The sequence below is a fragment of the Homalodisca vitripennis genome, chromosome 4, assembly GCF_021130785.1.
Source record: "Homalodisca vitripennis isolate AUS2020 chromosome 4, UT_GWSS_2.1, whole genome shotgun sequence".
Lineage (NCBI taxonomy): Eukaryota > Metazoa > Arthropoda > Insecta > Hemiptera > Cicadellidae > Homalodisca > Homalodisca vitripennis.
Window position 1 is genome coordinate 191,813,669 of NC_060210.1, and position 21,529 is coordinate 191,835,197.

Sequence of the window (21,529 nt, forward strand, 5' to 3'; positions counted from 1 at the left end):
AAACTAGTCAAGGTCAACCAGCTGACCTCAACCAATCAGTCCAACCAGGCAGAAAATCAATACTTGACGGAGTGACTCCCCCACCGACTGACAAGAGTGGCCGAGGTGGGAAAATAATAGACAAAAAATAAATTGCCCAAACTGAGCCCCGGCTCATTAGAATTAATAGGTTAGTTCTCATACATTATAAACCGAAAGGTTAGCCTCTGCTTATTGGTATTCCTTAACAACTCTTACTAAATTAGTTGAAAGAGCTGTACCTAAGTCTATCACTCGTTGTACTAGAAAACATTAACCTGCGTTTGTCTGTACGCACAATATGTCGAAAACGAACTCACCTATTATATACTTTACACTAACCTATTATATACTTTAAATTGTCTATAAGAGTCCATTTCTATGATGGTGCATGTCATCATTCCATACGATTTGGTTAAGCATTACAACGAGAAAATAGCAGAAGAAATAAATTGAAACAAAATCAATACACCCATAAGATATTAAAAGATGTGACATATCAACGCATGTATTCTAATTATCCAACAAACACATATAACATAATTTTTAGTGACTTTAGTGTGTAGACTTTGATTATTAAAACCCATATGAAAACCAACGTAATGAACAAAACTGTGAATGTATCATGTAATAATATATGGCGAGAAAGGTTTCATTTTGTAAATTTGTAATTTAGCATAAAACTTCATTTCTACAAAAATGAGTATAAGATTCGTCATTATTGTGTAAACTTCTTTTTTTATAATTCTATGCCTGTTTATCAGCCCGCAGGACATCTCAAGAGTTAAATGAGTTTTCGATTTGAAGTTTTGCATGTATCCTCAGCGAAAACTGTTACGACACTTGGCGAGTACTCCCACATTGTTACGTAAGGGACAGTAATTAGTAACGCTAATTACTCCCACCAGTTAGGAGTAATTTGATTTAACCCTTTCCCTTTGATCCTCAGTCATAGAGTAGCTACTTGTCTTGGAATTAGACCACTGAGTAGCTGTGAAATAGAATGAATTAAAAACGTTCTTAAATGTCATTAGTTTGTTAATCAGAACATATTGCCCTAAATAAAATTTAATTAAATACTACTAAAAACTATAGTAAAATTACTATAGCACATTGATATAAATTAAAAGACTTTTGCATCCACTACAATGTTCAGTTATCTTAGAGGTCTTTCTTACTTTACTTATCTTTCTTAATTATTGTTTAGTCAGTTTATCTTAGTTAAAAGTTGTTGGAGTAAAAACAATCTGTTTTTGCTGTAATCCGTTTTTAATAATAAGCGTACTACTCTATAAAGTCAGTCTTAAAATTTAGAGAAAAATTTTGTTTGGTCAGAAAATGGAGGGGAAAAATAAAGGGTAACCAAAGATTTATACCATATATGATTTTAAGCAAAGACACAGAGGTAATTTCATAAATTCAACCACCGTTACAAAATATAGAGGGTATAAAACCAACACCAATAATAATACTAAATAGATCATTATTGAATACCTAACAAAAACAGTACCTTGAAGTATCACCATACTCATTCACCTTAAATCGGTAGTTGTTGTATCTAAAGCTAATCAAAGTAAAAATAGTTCATAAAACCCTACACCATGGTTGGGTCATTTTTTAGCGAGCTATAGAAACTAATAGTAAATAAAGTCCAAACTTACCATTAACTTACTCGTACTCTCAACTCATAACTCATAAATGCTTGTTTAGGCTTTCATTGTTCTATTTTTCTCCGGAGGAGGAGCCTGGATAGTAGTTCCTGCCCTGAAGAAAAATCATTTATCCACCACTGACAAAGACTACAAAATAGATCCAACCTCCAACCAAAATCAGAATAATAGTATTTATTTATTTACCAACAAAATATAAGAACGATTTTACAGTTATTTCTTATGATAAATCTAAATCATATAACAATAGTGTAATTAGAAAAAAACGACATCTAAAATAAAAAAATCCAGTCCAATTTCTCTTTATAAGGAAGTCTGGCATTCAGTGAGAAATAAAAATTAAAAATTTAGTATTTAATTGCAGTAAGTAATGAACTTTATGTTACATTAATACTCTAATAAAATATAGATTAGACATATATGACTAAAAGAGGCAACTAGCCTAAGAGGTAAAACTTTCAACTCCAAAGAGGAGTTCAACTGGTCAGTCAAACTTGGCGCTAGGAGTCAGAGCAAAGAGCGAAATTCCTTTTGCTATAGGCTGCGGCAGTTCGGAACCTCCCATGCGATGACGCAATATAATCAACCCCCTCCCCCCCTTCAACAAATTAATGTTTTGTCAATGTTCATTGTGTTTTGGTGTTAACAAGAGTATTGCTGTTCTGTATTACGTTACTAAGATTTAATGGTAGGTCTATTATATAATGTCGTTCTTACCTCTTCACTGTGACATATTCTTTTTGTATTTTTATTCATGTGTTATTATTTATTTTTCTATGTTTTTTTAAATACTTTTGATCACAAGCTATGTAACAGAACAACAATAACGTGAAAGCCTATACAGCAACAAAAACAGTACAACAATATAATTAAAAAAATTATTAATTGATAACAAAACGGCAAGACAACAGTGGACGATATACTACCAACAATACAACAACTATATAACATAAATATATACCAGTGTTTACTTTATATTGTCTTTTTATTGTTAATAGCTAACTACTTTTTCATTACTTCGTTTTCGTCAATTAGGACAAATAGAATTAAATTGATTATGAAAGAAGGATTAAGTAAACCTGGTACCTAGAACTCTAGTATTCGTAGTGATATATTTTATTACTTCATATTATTTTAGTACATTCCGATCGCACATTTGCGGAGTATTAATGAATTATCTGCTATTGAAACACCAGCGATTTAAATGTCTCAAATTTGTTTCCACCAAATCGCCTAAGGCTGTCGGTTACTATTTTGCAATATGCAATTAGTGTAATACCTTTTACAGGAATAGGGCGCCGGAGAAGTTATAAACTGTATATATTTAAGCGCAGCACTTCCCGGAACAGCTTGTATTTACTGCATCGCAAGCGCCGCTTTATATGTATTAAACCGTTACCATTTCCAATAAATTTGCCTGAGCTCTCCACATATGTTTTCAGAATGTTCTTTAAAAATCAGTCTTGAAGGCCTTGCACCGGAAACACGGTTTTATGTATCAGAATTGCTGGTCTAGCAGAGAAATATCCTAGTTCTAACGTATTGGCTAAGTTCATTCACCATTGACACAAAATGATGTTAACTACATAACGGATAAATTAAATTAAACGCATTTAAAATATAAATTATAATAATGTATACAACATACTTTGCAGTTATTATACCGTCATAAACACATTATTCTTACTCAGATTTCATAGTATTTACTTTATTATTTAATTTTTAGTTCAATAAGATATTTTTTTCAGAGCCGTGGCAGAAACTCTATGTAATACGTAATAATATAATAAGGTAAGTAGTATTATAAAAATATAAAAATAATAGGATTACATTTTAATATCACTATATTTTTATAGTATGGGTGAAAAAGAAGCCAACACCACAATTTGCTTTCTTTAACATAAGTTTGCTTTGTAAAAATTATACTATTATATTGTACTATATAGGCTTTCAAAATTGTTATTGCATTTTTAATATTCATTTAAGAAATTTTAGATTAAGCCTCATAACACAAAATAAATAGCCGAAATAAAGCAATATCAAAATTTTCATGCTTTTTATTGAGCATATAATTTACATTATTAGTTGACAACATATGTTTTATTTTAATCATTATTACAAACATTATGATTATTGTCCTCAATTAAAAGTAGGTGGAGTGTTGTGTCTAATCTACTGTAAAGTATTTTTTAGATTTTACATGAGGTCTCAGTTGTCGTCTATGTATAATGAAAGTCGCTAAAGTAATATTGAAATAGTTCATTAAAAGTACTAATTAATTAATTATACTGAAATATAAGTGTAAACCATTAATTTATTGATTTACAACAATCAATCAACGACAATAAATATCCAGGAGAAAGTGACTTCCTAAGGTAATAATGTTTCAAGTAAATTACCGCAACAGCACACAAACGCTCGTCATTCTTTACCGGTATCATTAGCTGTGTTTGTGGAATAAAGCCGCGCGATCTTCAATTCTTTTTGCTCTTTTGATTAATGTCCTCCAAAGGCGAGGTCGTACATCATGTCACAGTTTGATACCATTTCTTTTACTTTTGCTCTAATATATCTTCCAAGACTTCTATACTTAAACTTTTCTAATTTTATTTGGAATTACATGAATACATTTATATGTACTATAATTCTATAATTATTGGTATCCAATAATATTAGTATGCCTTTACATATACAAAGACCTTCAAATCAAGACTTTTCATTCTTTCCATACTTATGGACACATTGTATATAAAGCATATAAAGGATACAAGCGCGTAAAAATAAAAATGTGGCAGCCCCTTGTTTACACAGGTTGGCACAAAGGTGTCTCGTGAAGGGGTTAGTGATTTAGGTGTTGTTCACGTCAACAATGAAAGCAATAACATTGTTCAGGAAGGGAAACTTTTGTTAATACAAAGAGTTAGTTCTCAGCTATAATTAGAGAGAGTTTCCCTATCGGCACGTTCTTTTGTATATTAATACATGAAACAAACAAGAACATTTATACATTACTTTAAATTGATATTTTGTTTAATTGTCTAAATACAAATGAGTATAAATCATTTGTCACAAACAATTAAATGCATTATTATGCTCTAATGCATTATTCATCATACTCATTATTATGCATCGTATTCTTATTACCCTAATTTTACTATTATTATTGTAGAATTTATATTGTTGATTATATATTATATTATTTATTATTTATAATATCCGAGGCATGCTTAAAAATATACCGTTTTGACATATCAAAAAATCAATTAAACGTTTTCTAGCAATTAAATTTTGATATGAAAGCCCACACTTTAATCTCGTTATCTTTTATATGTTATTAAAAATAAATAGTCCTTCTTAAAATAGTTTTTCTAAAAAATCTTTGAATAGTTCTCCCCGTCTCTCTGTTGGTCCATGCAATAATTCTGAATGAAAAAATCCTAGAGTCTATAAACTTTGAACTTCGTTCCTCTCCCCAGCCAGCTAAGAAGACCTTTTCTTAATGTTAGGACCAAAAGATAAAATGACATTTCAACATTTTTATACTTCTCATATACGAAACGATTATGGCACCGAAAAAATCGCAGAATAGACAAATTTGTAATCAAACTAAGTACACAACATATAACATTTTATCATGTGATATAGTAACACTTGTGATGAAGTTCTCGTGCTCAATTGGATGTTGAGACTTTCGTAACGTTCTGTCTGCTCTGTTGCATCATTTTATAGTTAGTAAATATATAAATATATACAAGAATATAACATTTAGAGGAAATTCGAATGTTTTTAATGTTATATCAATTTAAATGTTAACATTCTAAAGTCCTAACTAGAATTCATTTCACTTAATAATTATACTTATACTACTATGATTATACTTATTTTGCTCATCAAATGAATCGCTTACATACTGCACACTGGTTTTATTTGTACCTTTTATTTTATTGCCCTCCAATTTTGATTGTTGGAAACCACACATAAAAATTTTGCTACAAATCAAATAATACATTTTATATCATAAAGAAATTAAACAGTGTAGGAAAGGCTATCAGACGACACAATGAAAACGGTCAGCCAGTCCTATACAGCGGAAGGTTGGCAATCTATTTCTATCGGAAATCCTTGAAAAACTCTCTCTATATTTTCTCACTTCTATATTACATTTATCGCCGGATTCACCACCTGAACCCAATACAGTGAAATTTTACTTACTGAGTACGTACAGGATTTACAATGTTGTACGGGATCTGTTCATTTTTTTTTGTCGTTGGAAGTATTTTTTATAATGTACAAACTTGTAAGGTAAATGTCGGTTGCTATGTAAAACCTCTATATTTCCGCATTGTCTAATTCATATTAATTCTCTACTGTCTAGCAGCTCAATATTCTTGGAATTCTTACCCTGCAACCGTCTGTGTGTTTGTAACTGTCTTGTTCAGAGTATCCCATAACTCTCTACCAATATTTTCAGGTAATATTCCTGAGCCAAAGACAAACCTAAATTTAATATCAAAACTGTAGAAAACTGAATAAACTAAATAATAGTCACCATTATGTTTTTACACTTATTTTTCTTTTCGATAACAGCTTGTTGAAATGAGTTGAAACTTGGTATATAGCTTATATAAGCTTTATTATTTTTATATAACCAAATAGTTACCACAAATAATTTCAATTTTTAGACGCTTTATTTTTAAAATAGCGGCTTCCTAACATTCATAATTATTAAATTTGAGTTAGACAATTTATTACAAATCACTCAATACCAAGTTTAAGAAAATCTGTTAATAATTAAAAGATATAACGCGCGTTTAAACCCCCAGAACTAGCAAACAATAACCACTGTGGTTATGTGACAGCGCTGTTTGTGACCCATAAAAATCAGCTGTTTTAATGTTAATCAGCTGATTATAACATTACGTTGTTGAACTGTGGTCATAATATCGTTAGCTATTCCAGGATTTCTGTATTATAATTAAAAATAAGAAAATATATAAGTTGATATAAATAAGACTGCCAATATTATTCAGTTTTTTAAGTTTTAATGTGAAATTATAGCTTGCATTTGATCCAGTGCCTGAAAATATTGGTAGAGTTCTCTGAGCGACCCTGTATATCCCTTAATTGTATGACTCGAAATTGCTCTAGCAGATGAAATTTTAAATGATTGGAGCAGAAAAAGTTATTCGGTACGAGATATTTAACAATTAATTGGAACAGTTTTGAACTGCATGAGTTAGAAACTCACTTAATTGTGATTAATTTATCATAAATTTACTGGTCGACTGAATTTCCCTCCCGTTTTCAAGGACTCCAACAAGTAAAGGTCGTATATTTCGGATTTAACAATACTGCATTAGGGGCACTTTAACTGAACAGTTTTCCTCAGGAACTAACTTTCAACTTACCTCCATCGATCCCACTTAAAGTTGGTAAAGTACAGGATGTGAGAGATTTACATCCTTATATCAAACCAGCCAGCCCTGAGTGCCGTGAACAATTCGTCAAATAATAATTCTTCTACTTAAAATAATAACTCGTAAATTATTTAACTGTATTCTTCCATTGGAAGAATAAATAAATAAAGTACATCAATATACACAATCCACACAATTACAATACACATACGCACATACATGACAATTACAAAGACAAAAAACATATCTAAAACTGGAATGTACTAAAAAAAACTATTTCTGCATAAATTATACTTTACGAATTTTATTATTTTTCCATATTTTATTTAATTTTTATTTCTTAAACCTGTTTAAAAAACATGTACTGTGAGATAAATACTCATCGAGGATATTTCATTTTTCACGTGTTAATTACATCAATTAGTCTTAAAATAAGTGAGTAACAACTCCACTGTATTACACAAAAGTGAGTGTAGTATTTAAACACACAAATAGCAAGTGTTGGTGTGTGTGTGTGAATGAGGATATCACCAGAGCAACACTCGTGTCGCGATCCACTTTTATGGCTAAATAGAGCTCGGCTTTACGTCTTGCCGTCGCAGTAAACGGCACGCTTACACCCTGGAGTACGGCACGTGCACCACTCAGGGCAGGGCGTGGAATAATCTTCTGTCTGGACTCGTAGATTAAACAAATGCTCAGCTGCTTAGTGTTGCAAGATTGTAGTAGCGTAATAGTGGTAGAATATAAAATTTGGGGAGAATATAAAGTCTTCAAAAAATATAAATAAGCTAAAGTTAAATTTTCAAATATGTATGCATTGTATTAAGTTTATTTTTGATGATAGAATGATTTTGAGGGAACAGGACTGTTTCTGAACATTTTCAATCGTTCAGTGATACAAAAAATCAGTAACACTACGTTTCAAGATGTACAATCTGATCTCTTCTTCAGGTGAATAATCAACCTAACCCATAACTACAATCGGTTAAAATAACTAATAATTTCATAGTCTGAAATCACAAAAACCATGTTAAGGGTCAACTTCATGCCCCTTATCACTAAAACATGTACTTTATTAAAAAAAAAAAACACAATTATTAAAACCAAACTGAAGACTACAGGTCATAACGGGTCTGCACTGTGCGACTTAATCATGGAGAATTGATCAGGGGACAATTATAGTAAATGGCGATTGTCACGGCAGAAAGAAGATGGTGGCCTTTATACGACTGGTTCACTCTATCGAATTCAAGTAAATTATCTTTTGCTAAAATGTTTGTTTTCCGTTGTTAATTTAAATTGTTCTGTTAAAATAGCAAATCATATTTTTGCAGATTATTATCTAAGTGTTAGGAAAGCATATCACTAGAAATTTCATATCTGCCCATCTGTCTCTTGAGAATCAGGCTTGCAGTCTGTCCGCACGTTGTCTAAAGAGTGAACAAAAACAAAGACTAGAATTTTGCACGAAACTTTATTTGTATATAATTTGTATATAAGCAAAAGAGCGAGTTCGATGATAATGCAAGTGACTTCGAGGAGTTTTGCTGAGCGGTAGCAAAATATTTTATATGGATGTTGTGGGCACCACAATGGCAACGAGAAAATTTACAGAATGAATAAGATTTTTGAACAAAGAGACAATCACATGACATTTTAACATTTAACATTAATGACCTTCCCAATTGTTATTTGTATAAACTAGTAACCTCACTTCCGGTATATGAGAGGATATTAGTTGCAAATTTCTTCCGTATGTGTGACCCTAAACACTGGTTTGTAAGTATTTAAATTTACACAATTACTAAGAATACTAAGCCATGAAACTCTTGTAAATACTTGGCCTAAATTAGAGTTATTATTCAAGATGCTCAGTTTTTACCTTATAATGTCAGTTTAGTTAAACAATACAACTTATCTAATTTTTGATCTTGTATTTAAAAAATATCAATGTCTTAGGTTATTGTAACCTATACTAGTAACCTCACTTCTGGTATATGAGAGGATATTAGTTGCAAATTTCTTCCGTATGTGTGACCCTAAACACTGCCTTGTAAGTATTTAAATTTACGCAATTACCAAGAATACCTGAATTAGAGTTATTATTCAAGATGCTCAGTTTTTAACTTGTAATGTCAGTTTAGTTAAACAATACAACTTATCTAATTTTTGATCTTGTATTTAAAAAATATCAATGTCTTAGGTTATTGTAACCTATACTAGTAACCTCACTTCTGGTATATGAGAGGATATTAGTTGCAAATTTCTTCCGTATGTGTGACCCTAAACACTGGTTTGTAAGTATTTAAATTTACACAATTACCAAGAATACTAAGCCATGAAACTCTTGTAAATACTTGGCCTAAATTAGAGTTATTATTCAAGATGCTCAGTTTTTACCTTATAATGTCAGTTTAGTTAAACAATACAAATTATCTAATTTTTGATCTTGTATTAAAAAAATATCAATGTCTTAGGTTATTGTAACCTATACTAGTAACCTCACTTCTGGTATATGAGAGGATATTAGTTATAAATTTCTTCCGTATGTGTGACCCTAAACACTGCCTTGTAAGTATTTAAAGTTACGCAATTACCAAGAATACCTGAATTAGAGATATTATTCAAGATGCTCAGTTTTTACCTTGTAATGTCAGTTTAGTTAAACAATGCAAATTTATCTTATTTTTGATCTTGTATTTAAAACATATCAATGTCTTAAGTTATATGGAATTAATACTACTGTGTCCATATTGGTACACTAGACTGTTACAGTTTAAGCAATTACTATACTATATAGTTTACGCGAAAGTATGCAGCAGCAGAACCAAACTGCGAACCCAGTTACAGAATAATTATATCAGTTATCTCTTCCTCTACATCTACCTTTACCAACAAGTTCGAAGAGGTAAATAGACATACTTTACACTTTGTCTTGTCTCTGAGCCTAGTATGGAGCATTGGAGCATCACCATATCGATAATGAGCCATTCGTTGATTTAAAAATGTACTTAATTTTAGCTTTAGAATATTTCTACTTCTTGTGTCACGATTAGATAGATATTAAGCATAGATCATGCTTAGAACGTTGTAAAGTGATTCAACGAATCACACTCAATAACTCAACACATGATCAGCCAAACTACTAGTACACGGTTGTTACAGTTATCAGGAACGATATATTACGGTATCAGGGTTACCAACCAAATGCACATTACAGCAGCAATGTTCTCAGAGCCGGTTAATTGATAGCAATCACTTGTTCTAGCCTGTTAATTGGTGCAGGCTCCATTCCTCAGCATTGATCGCCTAACCACAGCGTAACTTAGATGTGCTTCATCAACGGAAAATTACCCAAGTTTTAGCCACACCACGCTCAGGAGCCGTTCATCAATAAGTGTGATTTAGTGGTCGGTTGTGCCCGATACGGGGCTTTGTTCACCTTGTGGTCGGGAATATATTATTAAGTAACAGAGTCACAGTTTAATTCGTTACATAAGTTTATATGACCACAATATATATATATATATATATATATATATATATATAATTATATATAAATATAATGGTCTGTCTGTCTGTGTGTGTGTGTGTGTGTGTGTGTGTGTGTGTGTGTGTGTGTGTGTGTGTGTGTGTGTGTGTGTGTGTGTGTGTGTGTGTGTGTGTGTGTGTGTGTGTGTGTGTGTGTGTGTGTGTGTGTGTGTGTGCAATAACAAAAGACATACTGGACCGATTGTACCGATTGTACTGAAATAATACGTGAACATTCTTAGGGTTCCTGGTTAACATATAGGCCCATTCCAATTTTGAAAATCCCTCCGAGCAACGCCCCACTGGACATGGAAGCAACTTCATAGCAAACAACTAGTAGTCACCCGCGGCTTCACACACAATTCCATGGGCTTTGCACGTGTTTGAGCACTTCTGTAAATACGTGTAACTGCTAGTCGTGAAGAAACATATGAAAAATAAAAATAGAATAATATTTCATAGATTTGTGAAAAATATTTACAAACCAATTTTAGAGCAATATTCTTAAACCTTACAAGTTAATTACGAATATTTGTAAATAGTCCATCACCACAGAATAAGGATATTGACGATTAAAGGCCAAATCTTAAATTTCTCCATATGAAGCTCATTATTTTCGTGTCCTCATGAAGCCTGTTTAATACTTTTCTTCCCTGATACATCGACCCTTTTCCAAATAGTGTCACACTGTAATTATGACATTTAAATCGTGTTTATGGTGTACAAAATTCAAGGTGTACTTCGCATGTATTTAATAAATTTAAACTGTACAAGACAGGCTTACAAGACTTATGCGACCCAATATCTGCCAGGACTCTTAAAGTTTTTATTTTGAAGAGTAGAGAACTTATTTATAAGATAGAAATGATGGATTACACGCCCTTGATATAAAATAACCATATACTTGAAAAGCTGCATCTAAACTGCTGATTTTTTATATAGCCTATTGTTTATGGTGAAAAAACCTTTAGAAAAGTGCAGATGTTCAATATTTTGACTCTTCCATTGATCCAGACGAACACCAAGAAAAATTTTTAGATTTCACCAATTAAAACTTTTTAACGGAATCAAGGTCTATAGTGAAATTTGAAATCTATGAAAACTGATATTACTTTTTGTACAGTGACCACAAATAAATTTCAATTATTATGAGCATTTGAACAGATTTAGAAACAACCTAATTAAAGACAAGAATTTCAGAGATTCACTATTTTCCACGAAGCTTAATTTCTACATGAAGTTCTAATTTGATGATGGAGAATGTAACTCCATGGGATTTGGCTGAGCGTTAGCGAATATTTTTCTTTTATTAATCTTATGGATAACAATTATAGCAATAAGAAAATGGCAGAATAAATAGATTTGTAAACTAACTGAACATAATCAAATGGGATTTTAATATAATATATTTACACGTATTGTGTAACTTGTGGTGACTTTTGTGTAGCATAGATTGAAAAGAAAAAAGTGTGAAGACGTTCATTAATTACACTGTAATGAAACCCAATTTAATGAATGGATCAGATATCAAACTCTACGCGGAAGGTGGAATAGAGGTGAAGTCACATTTACTTTACTTTGAACAGTTATTGGGTAAATTTCAATTTCTTTCATTTTTTTAGTATAACGTATGAAGTGGTAACAATAGCACCCTCACATAACGTAGCTATGGTGGGAAGGGTTGTTCAATCTGAATTTTTCTTCTTCATTCAGATTCAGAATGGTGTTAATTTCATCTTTCATTCAGTGTAAATGTAAAATATACCGACATCTGAAGTCTCTGACAGGTACGCGACGTGTAGAAAACTCAGTTGTTCCGAGAACACCTCATCTTTATTACACTTAAATTTGTAGTATAGGAGTTCCTGATGTCAAAAAGTTGAAGAGTTCGTTTTGTGCTTCTTCGCCGTCAACTTTTTTTATCAATTCACACGAGCCAGATTCTATGATTCAAGTATGTGAGCGTCCGACTTCAGATGCTGCTCTAAACGAAAGGTGAAAAGAAGCTAAACTCAACGTTTACTCTGAGCAATTACTGACTCAACTTCTATATCTTTTAATTCGTATTATAAGGTATGAAGTTTCAACGATAGGAATTGATTTTTGTCTTTCTTACTTTCCAAGGACTGCTTGATCACCCCAGGCCCATTCCAATTTTGAAAATCCCTCCGAGCAACGCCCCACTGGACACGGAAGTTGCTTTATAGCAAACAAATATTATTAACTAGTTGTTACCCGCGGCTTCACACATAATTCCATAGAATTTGTGCGTGTATGAGCACTTCTGTAACTACGAGTAACTGCTAGTCGGGAATAAACATATGAAAAGGAAAAATAGTATAATATTTCATAGATTTGTGAAAAATATTCAAAGACCAAGTTTAGAGCAATATTCTTAAAACTTACTAGTTAATTATTTTACTCAACATTTACTCTGACTAGTTACTGAGTCAACTTCTATATCTTTTCATATTATATCATATTTTTTTCATATTATAAGATATGAAGTTTCAACGATGGCAGTTGATTTTTGTCTTTCTTACTTTCCAAGGACTGCTTTATCACCATTCTAACATCTTTGCAATAATCATTCAAATTGTTTTTGTATTAAAATTTCGTCTCCATTATATATTGTTATTAATAGATTGAATTCTTATGTTCACGCGCCCGGTGACATTACTATCAAGTTTCCGGTTACAACCACTTCAAAACGTTATTAAATGTTCTGAAAGTTTCAATGTCCTACCAACTGTAGTTAAAGCTGCCAACTGTTTCTTTCTATACAAATTTAGGCTTTATCGGATTTGATCAGCATGTTATAAGTAACTTGGACCACAATCTGGACTCTGCGTACACATTTATTTACTTGTGCGTATCGCAGCTTTTGTTTAAATCATTCATCTTCAGCAACTTTAGGACAAACTTAATGAATTACCACTTATGCTACAAATAAAAACTGTTTTATTTTGTAGATTTATGCCAATACTATTTATTCTACTTCGTAAAAACTAGCATTTCAAAGATATTTGTTAAAACCTTATCGGTTTGAATTACTCCTTCATAAAACTAACCCAACCATAGATAACAGGATAAAACAGAAATGTTGTGGTAAGTTTCCAGTTCCATTTATTTTAAATTCGTCCTCCTAGTTTTGAAACATTTCCTAATGACGTAAAACAATCCCTAATTGTTTGAAAACAGTCAGTTAATAGTTAATTAATATTAAAATATATACCAAATAATGCCAATTTCATTAATTTAAAAGTGGGCCATTTTACCTTGTCACGAGTAAGCAAATAGTCATATACTTCTTGTTTAAGTTGTAATGTAAACGTTAAATTATACTAAATGATTGAATAAGGATGTTACTAAGTTTGTCCTCGGAAAATGTAAACAAACCGAGACAAACTCAGAGACAAACAGTGTCGAACTGAGGAGTTGTCGTCAGCTACTTGGAGACTTGGAGACTTTCACAACTCGCTCGCGTATCTACTGTAACTACCAAATAAGTCAGTTTCCTGCAGCTATTGTGCATCCTGGAACAGAGACAACAGTTCTACACTTTTTATATGCCTAAAATTTCTTTTTTATTTTCTTTTTTTGGGATATTTTTTTGAAAACGAGATACCAATCCCTTTTTGGCATTCTACCTGACCTAATTGACCACTGGCCTGTGCGAGGATCTTATCAAACAGTCAATACAGTACAAGGTCGATGGTACTGATGAAATGTCCGATAACAGGATTTAAACCTGCGCTAATTCTAACTCAGATCCAAAGTACAAAGTCTTAGACCACTCGGCCTTTGGTACTCTCCTTACCATTCATGTCGAACACGCACAAGATCGAGATGGGTAAAGAAAGACTCAGAGTATACATCTTTCCTTGAGTATGACCATGTACAAGTAGCAATCCTAACTGACAATCTTCAGATTGTAACGTTGTTTCAACAGAGTATACATCTTGCCTTGAGTATGACCATGTACAAGTAGCAATCCTAACTGACAATCTTCAGATTGTAACGTTGTTTCAACAGAGTATACATCTTGCCTTGAGTATGACCATGTACAAGTAGCAATCCTAACTGACAATCTTCAGATTGTAACGTTGTTTCAACAGAGTATACATCTTTCCTTGAGTATGACCATGTACAAGTAGCAATCCTAACTGACAATCTTCAGATTGTAACGTTGTTTCAACAGAGTATACATCTTTCCTTGAGTATGACCATGTACAAGTAGCAATCCTAACTGACAATCTTCAGATTGTAACGTTGTTTCAACAGAGTATACATCTTTCCTTGAGTATGACCATGTACAAGTAGCAATCCTAACTGACAATCTTCAGATTGTAACGTTGTTTCAACAGAGTATACATCTCTCCTTGAGTATGACCATGTACAAGTAGCAATCCTAACTGACAATCTTCAGATTGTAACGTTGTTTCAACAGAGTATACATCTCTCCTTGAGTATGACCATGTACAAGTAGCAATCCTAACTGACAATCTTCAGATTGTAACGTTGTTTCAACAGAGTATACATCTTTCCTTGAGTATGACCATGTACAAGTAGCAATCCTAACTGACAATCTTCAGATTGTAACGTTGTTTCAACAGAGTATACATCTTTCCTTGAGTATGACCATGTACAAGTAGCAATCCTAACTGACAATCTTCAGATTGTAACGTTGTTTCAACAGAGTATACATCTCTCCTTGAGTATGACCATGTACAAGTAGCAATCCTAACTGACAATCTTCAGATTGTAACGTTGTTTCAACAGAGTATACATCTCTCCTTGAGTATGACCATGTACAAGTAGCAATCCTAACTGACAATCTTCAGATTGTAACGTTGTTTCAACAGAGTATACATCTCTCCTTGAGTATGACCATGTACAAGTAGCAATCCTAACTGACAATCTTCAGATTGTAACGTTGTTTCAACAGAGTATACATCTCTCCTTGAGTATGACCATGTACAAGTAGCAATCCTAACTGGACAATCTTCAGATTGTAACGTTGTTTCAACAGAGTATACATCTTTCCTTGAGTATGACATGTACAAGTAGCAATCTAACTGACAATCTTCAGATTGTAACGTTGTTTCACAGAGTATACAATCTTTCCTTGAGTATGACCATGTACAAGTAGCTAACTGACAATCTATAACTCAATCTTTCCTTGAGTATGACCATTGTCTAATCTTCAGATTGTAACGTTGTTTCAACAGAGTATACATCTCTCCTTGAGTATGTGACCAATGTGCAATCAATCCTAACTGACAATCTTCAGATTGTAACGTTGTTTCAACAGAGTATACATCTCTCCTTGAGTATGACCATGACCATGTACAAGTAGCAATCCTAACTGACAATCTTCAGATTGTAACGTTGTTTCAACAGAGTATACATCTTTCCTTGAGTATGACCATGTACAAGTAGCAATCCTAACTGACAATCTTCAGATTGTAACGTTGTTTCAACAGAGTATACATCTCTCCTTGAGTATGACCATGTACAAGTAGCAATCCTAACTGACAATCTTCAGATTGTAACGTTGTTTCAACAGAGTATACATCTCTCCTTGAGTATGACCATGTACAAGTAGCAATCCTAACTGACAATCTTCAGATTGTAACGTTGTTTCAACAGAGTATACATCTCTCCTTGAGTATGACCATGTACAAGTAGCAATCCTAACTGACAATCTTCAGATTGTAACGTTGTTTCAACAGAGTATACATCTTTCCTTGAGTATGACCATGTACAAGTAGCAATCCTAACTGACAATCTTCAGATTGTAACGTTGTTTCAACAGAGTATACATCTTTCCTTGAGTATGACCATGTACAAGTAGCAATCCTAACTGACAATCTTCAGATTGTAACGTTGTTTCAACAGAGTATACATCTTTCCTTGAGTATGACCATGTACAAGTAGCAATCCTAACTGACAATCTTCAGATTGTAACGTTGTTTCAACAGAGTATACATCTTTCCTTGAGTATGACCATGTACAAGTAGCAATCCTAACTGACAATCTTCAGATTGTAACGTTGTTTCAACAGAGTATACATCTTTCCTTGAGTATGACCATGTACAAGTAGCAATCCTAACTGACAATCTTCAGATTGTAACGTTGTTTCAACAGAGTATACATCTCTCCTTGAGTATGACCATGTACAAGTAGCAATCCTAACTGACAATCTTCAGATTGTAACGTTGTTTCAACAGAGTATACATCTTTCCTTGAGTATGACCATGTACAAGTAGCAATCCTAACTGACAATCTTCAGATTGTAACGTTGTTTCAACAGAGTATACATCTTTCCTTGAGTATGACCATGTACAAGTAGCAATCCTAACTGACAATCTTCAGATTGTAACGTTGTTTCAACAGAGTATACATCTTTCCTTGAGTATGACCATGTACAAGTAGCAATCCTAACTGACAATCTTCAGATTGTAACGTTGTTTCAACAGAGTATACATCTTTCCTTGAGTATGACCATGTACAAGTAGCAATCCTAACTGACAATCTTCAGATTGTAACGTTGTTTCAACAGAGTATACATCTCTCCTTGAGTATGACCATGTACAAGTAGCAATCCTAACTGACAATCTTCAGATTGTAACGTTGTTTCAACAGAGTATACATCTCTCCTTGAGTATGACCATGTACAAGTAGCAATCCTAACTGACAATCTTCAGATTGTAACGTTGTTTCAACAGAGTATACATCTCTCCTTGAGTATGACCATGTACAAGTAGCAATCCTAACTGACAATCTTCAGATTGTAACGTTGTTTCAACAGAGTATACATCTTTCCTTGAGTATGACCATGTACAAGTAGCAATCCTAACTGACAATCTTCAGATTGTAACGTTGTTTCAACAGAGTATACATCTTTCCTTGAGTATGACCATGTACAAGTAGCAATCCTAACTGACAATCTTCAGATTGTAACGTTGTTTCAACAGAGTATACATCTTTCCTTGAGTATGACCATGTACAAGTAGCAATCCTAACTGACAATCTTCAGATTGTAACGTTGTTTCAACAGAGTATACATCTTTCCTTGAGTATGACCATGTACAAGTAGCAATCCTAACTGACAATCTTCAGATTGTAACGTTGTTTCAACAGAGTATACATCTTTCCTTGAGTATGACCATGTACAAGTAGCAATCCTAACTGACAATCTTCAGATTGTAACGTTGTTTCAACAGAGTATACATCTTTCCTTGAGTATGACCATGTACAAGTAGCAATCCTAACTGACAATCTTCAGATTGTAACGTTGTTTCAACAGAGTATACATCTCTCCTTGAGTATGACCATGTACAAGTAGCAATCCTAACTGACAATCTTCAGATTGTAACGTTGTTTCAACAGAGTATACATCTTTCCTTGAGTATGACCATGTACAAGTAGCAATCCTAACTGACAATCTTCAGATTGTAACGTTGTTTCAACAGAGTATACATCTTTCCTTGAGTATGACCATGTACAAGTAGCAATCCTAACTGACAATCTTCAGATTGTAACGTTGTTTCAACAGAGTATACATCTCTCCTTGAGTATGACCATGTACAAGTAGCAATCCTAACTGACAATCTTCAGATTGTAACGTTGTTTCAACAGAGTATACATCTTTCCTTGAGTATGACCATGTACAAGTAGCAATCCTAACTGACAATCTTCAGATTGTAACGTTGTTTCAACAGAGTATACATCTCTTTCCTTGAGTATGACCATGTACAAGTAGCAATCCTAACTGACAATCTTCAGATTGTAACGTTGTTTCAACAGAGTATACATCTTTCCTTGAGTATGACCATGTACAAGTAGCAATCCTAACTGACAATCTTCAGATTGTAACGTTGTTTCAACAGAGTATACATCTTTCCTTGAGTATGACCATGTACAAGTAGCAATCCTAACTGACAATCTTCAGATTGTAACGTTGTTTTCAACAGAGTATACATCTTTCCTTGAGTATGACCATGTACAAGTAGCAATCCTAACTGACAATCTTCAGATTGTAACGTTGTTTCAACAGAGTATACATCTCCTTGAGTATGACCATGTACAAGTAGCAATCCTAACTGACAATCTTCAGATTGTAACGTTGTTTCAACAGAGTATACATCTTTCCTTGAGTATGACCATGTACAAGTAGCAATCCTAACTGACAATCTTCAGATTGTAACGTTGTTTCAACAGAGTATACATCTTTCCTTGAGTATGACCATGTACAAGTAGCAATCCTAACTGACAATCTTCAGATTGTAACGTTGTTTCAACAGAGTATACATCTTTCCTTGAGTATGACCATGTACAAGTAGCAATCCTAACTGACAATCTTCAGATTGTAACGTTGTTTCAACAGAGTATACATCTCTCCTTGAGTATGACCATGTACAAGTAGCAATCCTAACTGACAATCTTCAGATTGTAACGTTGTTTCAACAGAGTATACATCTTTCCTTGAGTATGACCATGTACAAGTAGCAATCCTAACTGACAATCTTCAGATTGTAACGTTGTTTCAACAGAGTATACATCTTTCCTTGAGTATGACCATGTACAAGTAGCAATCCTAACTGACAATCTTCAGATTGTAACGTTGTTTCAACAGAGTATACATCTCTCCTTGAGTATGACCATGTACAAGTAGCAATCCTAACTGACAATCTTCAGATTGTAACGTTGTTTCAACAGAGTATACATCTTTCCTTGAGTATGACCATGTACAAGTAGCAATCCTAACTGACAATCTTCAGATTGTAACGTTGTTTCAACAGAGTATACATCTTTCCTTGAGTATGACCATGTACAAGTAGCAATCCTAACTGACAATCTTCAGATTGTAACGTTGTTTCAACAGAGTATACATCTTTCCTTGAGTATGACCATGTACAAGTAGCAATCCTAACTGACAATCTTCAGATTGTAACGTTGTTTCAACAGAGTATACATCTTTCCTTGAGTATGACCATGTACAAGTAGCAATCCTAACTGACAATCTTCAGATTGTAACGTTGTTTCAACAGAGTATACATCTTTCCTTGAGTATGACCATGTACAAGTAGCAATCCTAACTGACAATCTTCAGATTGTAACGTTGTTTCAACAGAGTATACATCTCTCCTTGAGTATGACCATGTACAAGTAGCAATCCTAACTGACAATCTTCAGATTGTAACGTTGTTTCAACAGAGTATACATCTCTCCTTGAGTATGACCATGTACAAGTAGCAATCCTAACTGACAATCTTCAGATTGTAACGTTGTTTCAACAGAGTATACATCTCTCCTTGAGTATGACCATGTACAAGTAGCAATCCTAACTGACAATCTTCAGATTGTAACGTTGTTTCAACAGAGTATACATCTCTCCTTGAGTATGACCATGTACAAGTAGCAATCCTAACTGACAATCTTCAGATTGTAACGTTGTTTCAACAGAGTATACATCTTTCCTTGAGTATGACCATGTACAAGTAGCAATCCTAACTGACAATCTTCAGATTGTAACGTTGTTTCAACAGAGTATACATCTTTCCTTGAGTATGACCATGTACAAGTAGCAATCCTAACTGACAATCTTCAGATTGTAACGTTGTTTCAACAGAGTATACATCTCTCCTTGAGTATGACCATGTACAAGTAGCAATCCTAACTGACAATCTTCAGATTGTAACGTTGTTTCAACAGAGTATACATCTTTCCTTGAGTATGACCATGTACAAGTAGCAATCCTAACTGACAATCTTCAGATTGTAACGTTGTTTCAACAGAGTATACATCTCTCCTTGAGTATGACCATGTACAAGTAGCAATCCTAACTGACAATCTTCAGATTGTAACGTTGTTTCAACAGAGTATACATCTTTCCTTGAGTATGACCATGTACAAGTAGCAATCCTAACTGACAATCTTCAGATTGTAACGTTGTTTCAACAGAGTATACATCTTTCCTTGAGTATGACCATGTACAAGTAGCAATCCTAACTGACAATCTTCAGATTGTAACGTTGTTTCAACAGAGTATACATCTTTCCTTGAGTATGACCATGTACAAGTAGCAATCCTAACTGACAATCTTCAGATTGTAACGTTGTTTCAACAGAGTATACATCTCTCCTTGAGTATGACCATGTACAAGTAGCAATCCTAACTGACAATCTTCAGATTGTAACGTTGTTTCAACAGAGTATACATCTTTCCTTGAGTATGACCATGTACAAGTAGCAATCCTAACTGACAATCTTCAGATTGTAACGTTGTTTCAACAGAGTATACATCTTTCCTTGAGTATGACCATGTACAAGTAGCAATCCTAACTGACAATCTTCAGATTGTAACGTTGTTTCAACAGAGTATACATCTCTCCTTGAGTATGACCATGTACAAGTAGCAATCCTAACTGACAATCTTCAGATTGTAACGTTGTTTCAACAAATAATTAGATAATCATATTGTCATTTGATTTCACTTTAAATGTAATTCTGCTAGCGTCTTTTTGATTTTGATTTTGAGCAAATAATTTCATTATAGGCTACCTCATAAATAGATGAACTCAATATTTGAAAAGTCAAACAATTTGATCGTGTTTCTAGCGTTGCATTATAGGAAATAATAGGATCTTATTATTTACTATTTGAAATCCTCAATCATAATTTTGACATACTAATAATCTTTGTCTATATATACGGCATAATATTCAACTTAAATATATAGTATACTGATTTTATATATTTTTTATTATTTTAATTAAATAAATTTGCAATTGCAAATATTTTAAAAACTGGTTTTTGATAATTGAACAGACAAAAGAAAGGAAATGTAGACTCAATATAAAGAAAATAATTGTATCTTCCTTCT